A 13,616-nucleotide genomic window follows, 5' to 3' on the forward strand; every position below is an offset into this window, starting at 1 on the left:
AGCCTCACCCCCTGCTTCTTTAGCACCTGTTCCTTTTTTCTGACAGCAATTACCTTCATTCTACATGTCATTTCCTAAGAGACAGCGGATCAGTTTGAGTGACAAGTGTGGGATTGAGAAAGAAGGGGACTAAGGTGGAAAAAAACCAACACAACCTGTCAAGCGAGTGTGTTTTTTACGATGATTAGCTCGAAATGTCTACAGTCGAGTCACACATTGTGCTTGTCATGAACAAGAACTCGAGGCCTTTTCGCAGATTATTGCTTTGCCTCCATTTTCTAAAGAAAATATTCCTTTTCCAGCCTCACATTCATCACCACCTTTCACCCCTGAAGCAACAGCAGAGGGTGGCAGGTTATTCGATGTTTGCCACGGTTGTAAATTGCCTGGCCATGACAGACATACAGCAAGCTTCGTCATCCTCTCAGAACCACTGTCTTATTATATACAGCATATAGATGTATCAAATCATCTCTGTAAAGTTCTTGGTAAAAACCAGAGCCGGCCCAAGGCATAAGCGAACTAAGCGACTGATTAGGGCCCTGTGGCTGCTAGGGGGCCCCCCCAAGAGCAATTAACAAAAATATATATTTTTATTTTTATTTATTGCCTGTATGAGTGATGAATTATATATGATCAAATATATAGTGTTGTACAAAAACACAATTTCATGTCAACAGAGTGTTATCCTTCAGTGGCAGAGAAAAGGAAGAGGGAGAGGAGAAAAAACGCCAAGGCAAAGGTAGCTAGGTATGTTTGCTTGTCTTGGTAATGGAATGTTTATCAAAGCGATTTGTGTAGCTGTTGATAGCAAATTAGCTTGTTAAAAATCAGAGAAATGCATCTTTTAAATCAGAGAAATGCGTCTTTTAACTGGCCGGTTGGTTAAATGTGTTTGTCTTTGAGTAATACTGAGCTTAACTTTGCCTAGATTATGGGGGTTGGCCCGATATATTTCGGCCTTTTCTTTGGGCTTCAAAATAAAGTTTTTCTTAACATTTGATAGCAGCAAACATGACTTAAAACGTAACTTTGTTTGCTAGTAAGTTCGGTGCTAGCAGTCTGTTTTTGCATCAGGCTACTAGTTATAGTTTGAAATATGTTGTTTGCACAGATTGTTAGCTGCAGAGCATGGTCATTTTGTGGGTAAAAATAAACTTTATTTCTTTATTACATCAACTCATAAGTTATGTGTGTGTGAACTTCCCCAGGACCTGTTAAAGTCCTTTGGAGAATCAGCCCAGTGCCAGTCCACACCCTCAGGCTCCACTGTGGGTAAAGCATCAGGTGAGGGAAAGACTGTCACCATGCAGTATACATTTAATTTAGAAGTATAAGAATTACACGTACACGTGTGTGTGTGTGTGTGTGTGTGTGTGTGTGTGTGTGTGTGTGTGTGTGTGTGTGAATGATCAACAATCAATATTATTGGCAGAAATAGAGGGCCCCAATGCTTAGGGCCCCATGGAGGCTTGGGCCAGCTCTGGTAAAAACACACCTTCAAATTTAATCTGCATTGGCTTTCATATAGACATACAGAGAGCTGCAGAGAGTGGTGAGGATGGCTGAGTGACTATTGGGACAACTCTGCCAACCATTCAGGAGCTGGCCCAGAAAAGATGCCTGTCAAAAGCAAAAGGCATCATCAAAGACTCCACCCACCCCGTCCACAGACTGTTTTTCCTTCTCCTCTCTGGCAGGAGGTGCCGCAGTTTGTGAGGCTAAAAAACAGCTTCTACCCCACTGCCATCAGACTATTGAACAACAAACCCCACTGATTCTATTGATTTTATTCTGCTTATTTATCTGTTATCTATCTTATTTTACTGTTTTTATATTTATTTTTTAATTATCCTGTGGTGTTTCTAATATATGTGTTTTGCTCGATATTTTGTTCTACAGTAAACTGTGGAATGACAATGAAGAAATCTTGAATCTTGATATAATTACGTCTAAATAGACTTTAATGTCACCCATGGGTGTCTGGAGGGCCATTTGTGAAGCTCAGTGCGGTAGTTTTGGCCATCACCATCTTGGCCCTGCTTAACTCTAAGAAAGTTGGGCAAAGAGTGTAGCTGAGGAGAACCAATTGAAGGCTGGTTGCTGAAACTATGGTAGATTTAGTTAAACTCTTGGTGCACTGTATGTTGGGCTGTTTTGAGGATGCTCTGGGTTCGATTGCGTAGGCCTGTGTATTGAACTGACTGTGTAAAGGAGCAACATAAAACTACAAGCCTCGCCTCTTTATTATTAAGTGTAAGATTTCCTACCCTCCACTTGGATATTGTACATGCTACAACAGTATAGTACCCTGGCAGGGCCATGTGGCTGCAGGTTTTCCTTCCAACCAGGCAGAAGCATTTATTTATATTTATTCATTTATTCAACTGATCTCAGGGTTGAAACATTAGTCGAATCAGGGGTGTTGTTGATTGGTTGGAACAGACATCTTGAAAGAGTTATTATTCTGAAAGAATATAATAGAAGCAGGGTACCAGGGGCACAGATGGGACTTTTGAAATGGGGGCGACAAAGCTGTCACCAAATGATTTCAACTCAATTAGTTATTTTTCCACTCCATGCCTTAACCAAAATATGTTTTATTTAAACATTTTTAAATGAACTGTAGTGTAAACAACAACCAACATATGTACATAAAAGAAGTTTGTACATGAAATTCCCAGTGCAGCCAAACAAATTTACTGACTTGAAGCTGATTCAGTGAAGGACCCCAAAACATCTCTCCTCTTTTCATTACCCTGAACATACTGCTGGGCAATTTCTTGTCTGTCAGGATTTTCCCCCGGGAGAACATTTTTGCCGTAAAAGCATATATTTGGTGGCCTCTCGCACATTCTAATAATACTATTCCATCCTAATCATTTCATATTTTAATTAATTATTGTAAAGGAGAATAAGGGTTCTTCTATGTTTTATTTAAGGCATCATATTTTGACAGTCTTCTTGCAAATTCTGTGGTGGGTTCAGTCTTCTTTGCTTTTATTTTGAAGGCGGGTCTAACACGCTCTTACCGTAATGCCTTATGGTGTGTTTGATTTACACTGAAGTCTGAACTTGGAGATCGGAACAACATTGAAAATTCTGACATTCGTGTAGACCTTGAACGCACCATTAGCCGCCGGACTCTCTATGTGCTGCAATGTATATAATTGAATTAACGGAACATTAGGTTATACCGGTGATGTTTGTTGCTGAAAGTGGGGGGGACGGATCGGGATCACTATGAATCTGGGGGGGGGGACATATCCAGCCGCCCCAGTAACATCTGTGCGCATGCAGGGTACCTGTGATAGCACACACCTGACATTTAAAGTCATCGTGACCTTAATTATGCATAACTTTAATCCTTAATACGATTTATGTGACGATCTGACGTAATTCGCGCCCCAGACACACCTCCCCTGTGCAACCAATAGGAATCTTGCATCCAATGGCGTAATCCGTCCCTCTTTTTTTAACTATCAGCGCCAAAAATAAAGATGGCTGTTTGCGGAAACAGCTATAGTCTGTCCGGTCCAGGCGGCAATCTCCGTGCCTGAGCCATAGACTGTATATAAATAATGGACGTAGTCACCGTGATGTCACCCATTGGTTTGTGGACTGCCCGTTGGAAGCCTCGAGTTCAGCGTTATACTCATCGCCATCTTGCGTCGCCATCTTGTTTCCGATACGCGGCGCAGACCATAATTGGACTGTGGCGGAGCGCGAGGGATCTGACGACACTGACTACATGCCTCTCTACACCGGCAACCCGACTGAGAGAAGCCGCTGCTAATTCATGTTAGCATTAACTGGAGCATTAACTGGGATGTTAGTTTTGGCTAGCAAAAAAACAAAAACAAAATGTATCTTTCTTACCTCAGAAAACTGAGTAGCGACTCCTTGGAGCGTCTGTTAGTCCAACCAAACACTGAACAAGACATTTTTATTGAACAAAACGTTCAAATAAACTGTCATTAAGTGAAAATACAGTGTGAAAGGGTCAAAGTTATGAGACCAAATCGGTAAAGGTCCTCTTTTCTATCTATATAACGTTATATATAACTTTATTGACACGTTGCCGTGGATACGCATTGCTCTGCTTCTCTCCTGGTGACGGCCCGCCTTGTCAGTGACCTGTCAATCAAAGCTAGAAACGCCCCAAATCATATGATTCTTTATCTTCTATTTTCTTCTAAATGGGGCCATTATTAGAACTATTGACATCAAATTGTCTTGAAGAAGATTTTTTACTAGCGATTGAGACCATAATGTTGTCCCTGAAAAATTTTTCTGAGGTAATAAATCAAGTGAGAAGTTTTCAAATTTAGCACTGAAATGAATGGGCAGATTTCTTTTGCAGCCAAACTTAGCACCCCCTACTGGAATTTTCGGTGAATTGCAGGCTTTATGCACTTCCTGGTGGCCTCCATGCTCAGCCAGGCGGCAATCTCCGTGCCCGTTCAGTGTTTGGTTGGACTAACAGACGCTGCAAGGAGTCGCTGCTCAGTTTTCTGAGGTAAGAAAGATACATTTTGTTTTTGTTTTTTTGCTAGCCAAAACTAACATCCCAGTTAATGCTCCAATTAATGCTAACATGAATTAGCAGCGGCTTCTCTCAGTCGGGTTGCCGGTGTAGAGAGGCGTGTAGTCAGTGTCGTCAGATCCCTCGCGCTCCGCCACAGTCCAATTATGGTCTGCTCCACGTATCGGAAACAAGATGGCGACGCAAGATGGCGATGAGTATAACGCTGAACTCGAGGCTTCCAACGGGCAGTCCACAAACCAATGGGTGACGTCACGGTGACTACGTCCATTATTTATGTACAGTCTATGGTCCGGTCCAGCTGTGAGGTTCGTCTGGAAGCGTCCGTGGCCTGCTGCAAGATTAAAACCCAGAGCTGCATACTTCGGCGGAGATAAAGCACCGCCCGGTACCGAAAGTAATGCCGACAGCTTCGGACATGTGTTATATTACTAAATAAATATATAAATTAATAAAGTTGTTCGGTGGTAAAACTACAGTGAAGCAAAGCGGCATCTTTCATTATTTTTTGGAAAAACTGAATTCACAAATTGTTTTTTTTTGTTCTTTTGTTGCATCCCTTAGAATTTAGCCTATATGTTGTTTGTTGAACTTTGGAAACTTTCTCCTTTGAATATTATTTAGATTAACCCACTTAACCCAAGTGTTGTAAGTTGAAATGGAGGAGTTAAATTGCATGATTTCCATATATTGATGAAATGTGGTCTGCATGCAGACGTAATTTCAACATATTTAAATTTTCATATAAAACCTTATAAATATGGATCTATATCAGCTCTGTGCTGCAAACGGTAAGCTTCCAGGATATCATTAAGGGAGTAGTTCTACATAATAATGTAAAATAATAAATTATGCTCATGCTTAGATGGTACATCTTCAACTCTGAAGGTGGAATGTATTTCTTAACGGCAATTTTATAACTTAAAAATATACATATTTATGCCCTTTTAAGTATTCCTACATGAAAATGATATACATGTCTCGTGGGTTTAAGCCTGTGTTCACTCTTATATGCAAGCTGTCTTAAATTGAATAGAGAAGTTGAGCTCCAGGCCTTTTCAGAGTAATTAGTGTGTTGAATTGGATGAATGGATAAAGCACAGGAATTGTAAGTGTGAAAACGGAGGTTAACGCCCTGCCATCGAAATTAATTTGAAGCTTTAGTTTATTATTTTACCTTTTTATGCACACAGCTTCTTATTGCACATTCTGTACTATTGTTTGCACATAGACATTTTCACTTTTGAAAATCCCAGTGAAATATGGTCTGAATTTAACAGTCAGCTATCTCACATGAGACAGATAACTCCAGTATTGTCCTGGAGTTATCTGTCTCATGTGATGAAGTAATGAACCTCTCACATATGAAGCATGATGTCAGTTCAGGCAGAGCTTTGAAGTCATGCTTGCATTATCTGTTTCATTCTTGCTTTGTAGCCACTGACTCAATTATCATCTTTTTTCTGTCAGGTGACTTGTACATAACATCAAATCATATTAATGCAGTGTACAGCTCAGCTATATAACCCAACACTTCTTACTTTGATTATGTTTCATGCTGATATACTCCTGCTTATACCATGTGCGGCTGCAGCCCGTCACCATTCAGACCTATTCATTAAGTGCCATATTTTAAGTATTGTTGATTTAACTCATATTTCATGTTCTGTTGTTTATCAGTAGATATCCATTCTCACTACATGATCATTTTCGCTGCTTGGACTCATTGAGAGCTGCCACAAAGAGCAGAGCCTTTCCTGCCTGGTCCGACTGTCAATAATATGTCAAATACTTGATAACTATTGGTCAGGTTATTCAGTTATTTACATTGTACATGTATCAAAGGGGTAATCATACAATGGCACAGCAGTAAATAATACAGTAAAAGTTGATCACTAATAAATAAAGAAACATGGTGACAAAAATAGGAAAAATGATTTAAAAAGTGAAGAAATAATACAAATAAAACAAGTCAGATGAATAAAAACCAATTACAAAAAAGAACAGGAAAAAATATAAATAATAAAGGGGGCATTATGCTAGAAATGCATAGGAAAACATCAAATTAAAGGAGTTTTTCAGATTGAATTTAGTGTTAGTGACCTGATCAAGAAACATTTTCCATTTCTTAACATGTATGTGCAGCTGGTAGCATGCACACAAAGGTGGATTTGGATAATGTCCAGTCTGCAGCTGATCATCAGTGAGATCTAATTCCACCTCTCCTTGACATCATTGAGCTGTGTTTGTAAATCATATTTTCAAGACAAAAAACAACATTTTAGAACTGAGAATATAACTTCTGCGTCACTGGCAGTGATTCAATGTTCTGAATGTCTCCTGGACGCCTCCCTGTGGAAGCAGTCAGGGCACGTCCGACAGGGAGGACACCTGGGGCAGAGCCAGGGCATGCTGGAGGAACTAAACATCCATCTGCACTGAGGTGCCCCAGGAAGTAGACCTCTGGGCAATCTAGTTTATCCTGTTGTCACAGAGGCTCATGCTTGATAGGGGACAGAAAATAGATAGACTGATCTGAAGTTACTTCTCTGAACACGTTTCTATGGATGAGCATTTTTTTTACTGCAGCTTCCGTTATCTTCTAATCAAAAGATTAGGATGATAGAAATCATCACTCTAAAGCACAAAATGCTCTGAATAACTCGGCTGCAGATTCACACTGGATTACCATCACAGGAGGGTAATTTCCAGTAGGTCTCTCACTTTAGGGATTACAGACACAGCAGGTTCACACAGGATTAAGAACACATGATATGAATGCAAATGACATGTGGACAGGTAAAGTAAAACCATCCTGTGCAGAATAGTCCTTTTGTGTTTGACAAATGAGACTCCTAATTTGTTCATGCATGAGTATCCTTGGATGACCCACATGTGCTTAAGCAGCACACCAATCCACCCCCTCATGCAGACTCTGGCACAGAAGATGTCTTTAGGTGTCGGCCAGAGAATCGGTTTACTCTTTCCCTGCTCGACACCACACACTGTGCAGGGAGCAGATAAGAGCTTTGACCTGGGGCGTATGTTTAGGAGTCGCCATTTTGTTCTTTAGCCCACAGAGAGCATCGGGGCAGATCGGGGCCTGGATCAGAGCAGCAACCTTATCCATCACCTCGAGGATTGCCCTGTCAGCTGTCTTGTCTGGCTCAGAAAACCAAACGATTAAATTAGCCTCTGATGGAGAGATAAGTCAGAGCAAGGAGGCTTTTTTTTTCTTTCCCCGAGCTGCACAACTGCCCGAGGAGAAACTTATGTCTTCCAGAAAACCTTGGCCTTGTTTTCCCTGCAGTTTAAAATGAGACTTTACAGATACAGCAGTGCAGTGCAGCTGTTCGACAGCAGAGCAACAATACTGGATCTGCGGTACATTTATTTTTTATTTGTTTATGTATTTCCAGATGTTCAGAATGTGCAGCTAGGGGACAGCAATCAGGTGAGAGCCACAAGCTAATACCTTTGTTCATGGGGAGCAGGTGTGGAGACTCCACACTCAAACAATGGATCTTTGTGTGCTCCCCTTCTTCTCTATAACTGTTTGGTGTGGCTCCAGCATTTCAATGCACTTTTAAGTCCAGTGCTGCAGTGTTTTTATGGGACCCTTAATGTCTTCCATCCATCCATGTTCTTTTGCTTATCCAAGGTAGACTAAGCAAGGTATTAAAGACGTCCCTCTGACCAGCAACATTTTCCAGCTCTTCCTAGGGGGCTCCGAGGCATTTCCAGGCCGGACCAGATATATAATCTCTTCAGTGTGTCCTGGGTCGTTGGACAAAAACCTTTAATATCTTACAAATTATAAAGCTGTGCCAGTTTGGGTGAGGAACCTACAGGAAGCCCAAGATCATTAACAGAGCGTCTTGGGAAAAAGAGTGCGAAACACTTCCTTGGTACACATGAACAAAAAATTTAAGTTTTTGTCCCTTATTCCAAAAAAGACAAAATTCCTACTATGGTGTTCACATGGCTGATGAAAATTCCACTTGTTTACGTGCACATGCAGCCATGCATGCTCCAGTTAATGAGTTTTGATTCTTTGCATCAAAATTGTATTTTCCACTCTTGTCCATTACTGGCAGAATTGTTTAACCATGCAAACATAGCCTCCCTCTTGCATTCCTTCAACCACCTTGTTGAAAAGGCCAGTGTTGTGATATCTACTCATAGTGAAAAAGTTTTTTATAATGTTTAAAAGTAGGTGTGTTTCTCAGAAATGTGGGCTTTTCTTCTGGGTACGCATCTCTTTCCTACATAGGGTTGCAAAATTCCAGGATTTTTTTAAGTTGGAAACTTTCCATGTAAATAAATGGGGATTTACGGGAATTACCCGGGGAATTTACAAAACTGAAGGTTGGTTCTTAAGAGGGAACTTAAATATAGTTGAGGAAATTATATTTTAGCATAATCCAGTTAATTCCAATAAATTCCTATACATTTTACAATATTAAAAAAAAAAATCCCTAGCTTAACTTCCAATGGGAAGTTTCTGGAAATTTACCGGGAATTTTCCACCCCTTTCCAACCCTAATCCTACAGCCTTGCAAAATACATAAAGTATATGGTTTGTGTAACGCACAGAGCTGACCAGAAACAAGCAAAACCTAATTAAGACATATATTCCAAATGCGTTGTATATCAGAAGTGCTCCTAAGATCCCTTATAATATCTGTATTCTACATGATTTAATAGCAGTAATTGGAACTAGACCTTGTAAGGGAATTTACAAACAATAAATGCTGTTTACATTGCATTACTCTTGCGCTATACCCTCAATTAATAGTCAAATATTAATGTGGATGTAAACTTTGTCACTGACTGACATTTAACAGCGTCATTTCTTATGAATTTGTATTATATGTAATAATGTATAAAATCTCTTATGCATGGACTAAAGAGGTTAAACTGTGCAGCAGTTGACCTAAACATGAGCAGACTTCAGAATTTGTTGTTAAAAGTTTAAACCGTGTCCTCCACTGACTGGCCTGCTCTGCTGGCTCAAGACGAGATTTTACCTCATTTGCACGGACCTGAATCTGCTCCTCTTTCCTCCACTCATGACCTTCACTGCAAGATAAAGCAAAGCCAGCAGAGCGTTGAGCAGTGTCTGGCAGAGGCATGTACCTCCTCCCCTCCCTCTTTGACTCACCCAGCAGCACTCTGGCAGTGCTTTCCTAAGAGCCATTACCCAATTATTAAGTAGTGAGGCTTTTACAAGGAAACAACAGGAGTGAGTGATGAAGAAAGGACAGAAAGACACTGCAATGGAAAAATGTGAAAAAGACACACTGAGACTTTGAAAGTATTGGACACTTTGTTTACAGAGAGTTGATTCAAATTCATTGTTAGTCCGGAACAAAAAGTTAAATGTAAACGGACATGTTTATTACTCAAACACAAATGTTATTAATATTTAGTATTGCCTATATTTATAATATATTAAAGATACTTTGAATGCATTATATATGAAGTATAAAGAGTTTCTGTTAGCTCCCATCATGCATCGTGATATCTTATTATAACTGTGAAGTATGTCAACCATAATCACAAAACTCTAAGCGCTAGTAAAGCTGTATCTTAAAAAAATTGTACTGTTGTTTTTACATGAGAGGTTATGAGGTGTTTTCAGTGTGGTGCTGTTTGAGCTGCCAAGATTTCACTTTGAGTGCTGTGATCTTTTAAGGCCATGAATGTGCTGCTAATATCAACACAGAACTATGACTGCTGTATCCTTCCTCTGCAGCCCTGCAATATGATCTGTACACCACAGCTGTGAAGTTGTTATAACAATGCTCTCTAGATATCATTGTTAAATAATTATTAGGGCTGGGACTCAATAAAAAAAAAAAAATCTAATTAATTAGAGGCCTTGTAATTAATCAATCGAAATTAATCGCATTTTAATCGCATATAAATATTTGACCTGAGAACAGTGAGAAGTAACTTTTTTCACATGGATTTTTAGTATACCATTGAATAATGACTGAATACATAAGCTTAAGCAACAAAAATATTGTTTATTTTTGTTCAAGTCCAACAGACCAGTGCAATTTTTGCCATTAAGTGTAGCAATAGCATATTTAGAAATATAGTACATTTCAGAAATTCAGGTAGCCTATAGGTAGGTAGATCTTATAGCTAGCTGCTATGTGTTTTGCATTGAGGTGATACTTGAGGCTCGATGTGCTGCGGTGATATGTGAATTCCTTGTTGCATAGCTTGCGCACAACCATGCTCTTATCGATGCTTCCATCCGTTGTTTTTTTGTAACAAAATGTCCCATCATCCACGGGGCCAACCAAAGCGCTCTCATCAGCTTCTTCCTTCATGTTCACTGTGGTTTGTTGTTGTCTGAACTCATGAACGCTAGTCGGTGCTCCAGTATAATCGGTCCGCCTGAAACTCATCCAGTGAGAAACGTTCCGTGGTGCAAAAATAAGTGCAATTAAAATGCGTCATTTTTTTTTTTTTTTTGCGTTCATTTTTGTGTAATTAATTAATCTTAATTAACGCGTTAAAGTCCCGGCCCTAATAATTATATTTAATGCTTATGAGGTAAAGTGACTATAACCATTTGTATTGCACGTCCTTGCTAAGTATCTTGATCAATCAGGTCTTGTGGCTGCTGTTGTAAGACGTCTTAATATATGATGAAGTTTGATGCAACTTTCATAATGCAGCATGTTTTATGATGTGGACTGTAGCAATATCGTACGATACGAAAAGAACAAATCTTTTCATATCTTTCCAATTTTACCGAACACAAAAAGTTTACTTTATTCTCGTCATTTCGACTTTTTTTTCGAACTGCATAATGAGTTTTTTTTCCTCCTACCTGGCCCCAATCCTCTCCCGTACTAACCGTACCTGCGATATACTGGCATTAATGAAAACCATTTGATTTAAATACCAATATGTAAATAATAAGCATTTGCTAAGATGCAGACTTTCTCTCCAACTCTCTTGTGTTTTGGATGCAATTAATTTGCCAAAAAAGAGACAAAACTGATGATGAATTTGACTTATAGCATTCCTATTTTTATCATTTTTAACTTGGATATCAGTAAAGAATCTGTTATGTGAATTCTTTCGAGTGTGATAATCATGTAGTGAAAATCAGATATTGTTACAGCCCTGGTTGACAGCATTTTTGCACACTTTAACTTGATGCAGTCGTGCCTGGTGTTACAGGAAATATCGTTCCCACTGTGTAAGTGAGAATATGTATATGTAAACAGGCTGGTCCTGCATAGCAACAATAAACTACATATTATAAATTGTTTATAAATGTCTCTCAAACTACTTCATGATACAAGATTCCAGGGCTGGCTTTCCCACAAGCAAACACTGACTTAAATACTAACTGAAACTAAATCCCATTGGATGTATTTAAACTTTAAATATGAGACGTGTAAATTGTCTCACTGATATCTGCTCCTCTTCTGCTACTGTATTAGTTTTCTCTTGCAAAAAGATCTTAATCTCAATGATGCTACTTAATAACATTGAGATTATAATAACAATAAGCACAGCACACTGTAACTCATGGTACACATGGAAGTCATAGAAACTGTCACTGTTTAATAAGGTGCAGTAACAAACAGTTATCAGCTGTAACTTCTTTTGTATTAAGATCCCGTGCTGTGCTGTATTTTAATTTCATGCATCTTGACTGTGTTTCGTGCTGTCTTCGGTTATTGGACGTATAAATCTTGGGTAGATCAGTTACTTCTATCCAACAAGCCAAGAAAACATCGTTTACTGTCAAATGTGAAGCAAAGAAAGGAGGGGAAAAAAGAAAAACAGCCGCAGACTGGTGCCAACATAAAACTCGGAATGACCTCAATGTGTCTCCATTAGGTAACACACACACACACACACACTAGCTCACTGGTATATACACACCATCTAAAAGGGGTATAACTCTCCAACCTTCAGAAATGATGTTGCTTACTTTGGAGGGCATATGAAAGGTTAGCTGGCTCTCCCTCAGCAGGCCTTCCTGTCTGCTCTATTTATGCAGCAGTAGGAGATTGTAGATCAAGAAAGTGTGGATTTTTTAGATTTATATCTTTCTGTCTTTAAAGACTTGTAATTTTTTGATGACGGGAAATGGCTTGCGTCTTTTCATCTGCGATACACATTTCCATTCGACTTCATTATTCTCTCTTTCCATAAATTCCAGCCGCTCGTTTGCTCCTACCTGTTTTTCATCCCTTTACATTCTCTGCTTCCGCTCCATCTACCCCTCAAGTCGTGTCTCCCTGTGACAGATGAGTGTGGTCAGAGGTCATGTGGTTGTAATTAGGGGAGCGCTGCCTCGGCACTCTGCCCTGCTTCCTGTTTCTAATCTATGAGAAAACGGCTTCACTTCAGTCAGCCCTGCAAACAGCTGTTAGCCTCAGGGCTCAGCCTTCAAACTCCCAAACCTTAATAAAGCTGTCTTTAACCTGTCTTCATAGTCTTATAACATTTATCATGAACTTCCCCCCACAGCTCCAACTCCACCCTCCAATTTCCCTTCTGCTTGATCAGTTACATAACTGCAGAACTACAGAGACGCTGGAATGCTAAAGGCCTCACCATGCTTACTGATACTTTGACTGCTGGTATCTACTGAGCTGTAAATATTTTTTTACTGAGAAACATTATTAGTCTTGGATCATTAAAAAGGATCAGAGGTTATGCTTCCTTTTTCTTGTTTACTATACATGCAACATCTTCTGCTCTGTTTTGAGCTTTCTTTACATTGCTTTACAGGTGGCTCTTGTTAGCCTTCAGCCTCTCAGCATTTTTTCCCAGGTGGTCTGTCAGTATTAAGTGTAAATAGTGTTCCACTTTAGACCTGTGTTATTGTAAGAGCCAACTCTATGAGGTCAGCAGAAATTGATGTACTGCATTGACAGGAGGGAGAAAAAACAGTTTGTCAAGGTCATCAGCATTCAGTAGAAAAGTCAGTCATGTTTGAACCTTTCAGTATTTGCTTGCTAATATGATTTTTATGCCTCTTCATCTTTTAAGTGTTTTTGGGGGGTGCAACAAAAGTCTGGAAACG

This window comes from Centropristis striata, chromosome 1 (assembly GCF_030273125.1).
Source record: "Centropristis striata isolate RG_2023a ecotype Rhode Island chromosome 1, C.striata_1.0, whole genome shotgun sequence".
Taxonomy (NCBI): Eukaryota; Metazoa; Chordata; class Actinopteri; order Perciformes; family Serranidae; genus Centropristis; species Centropristis striata.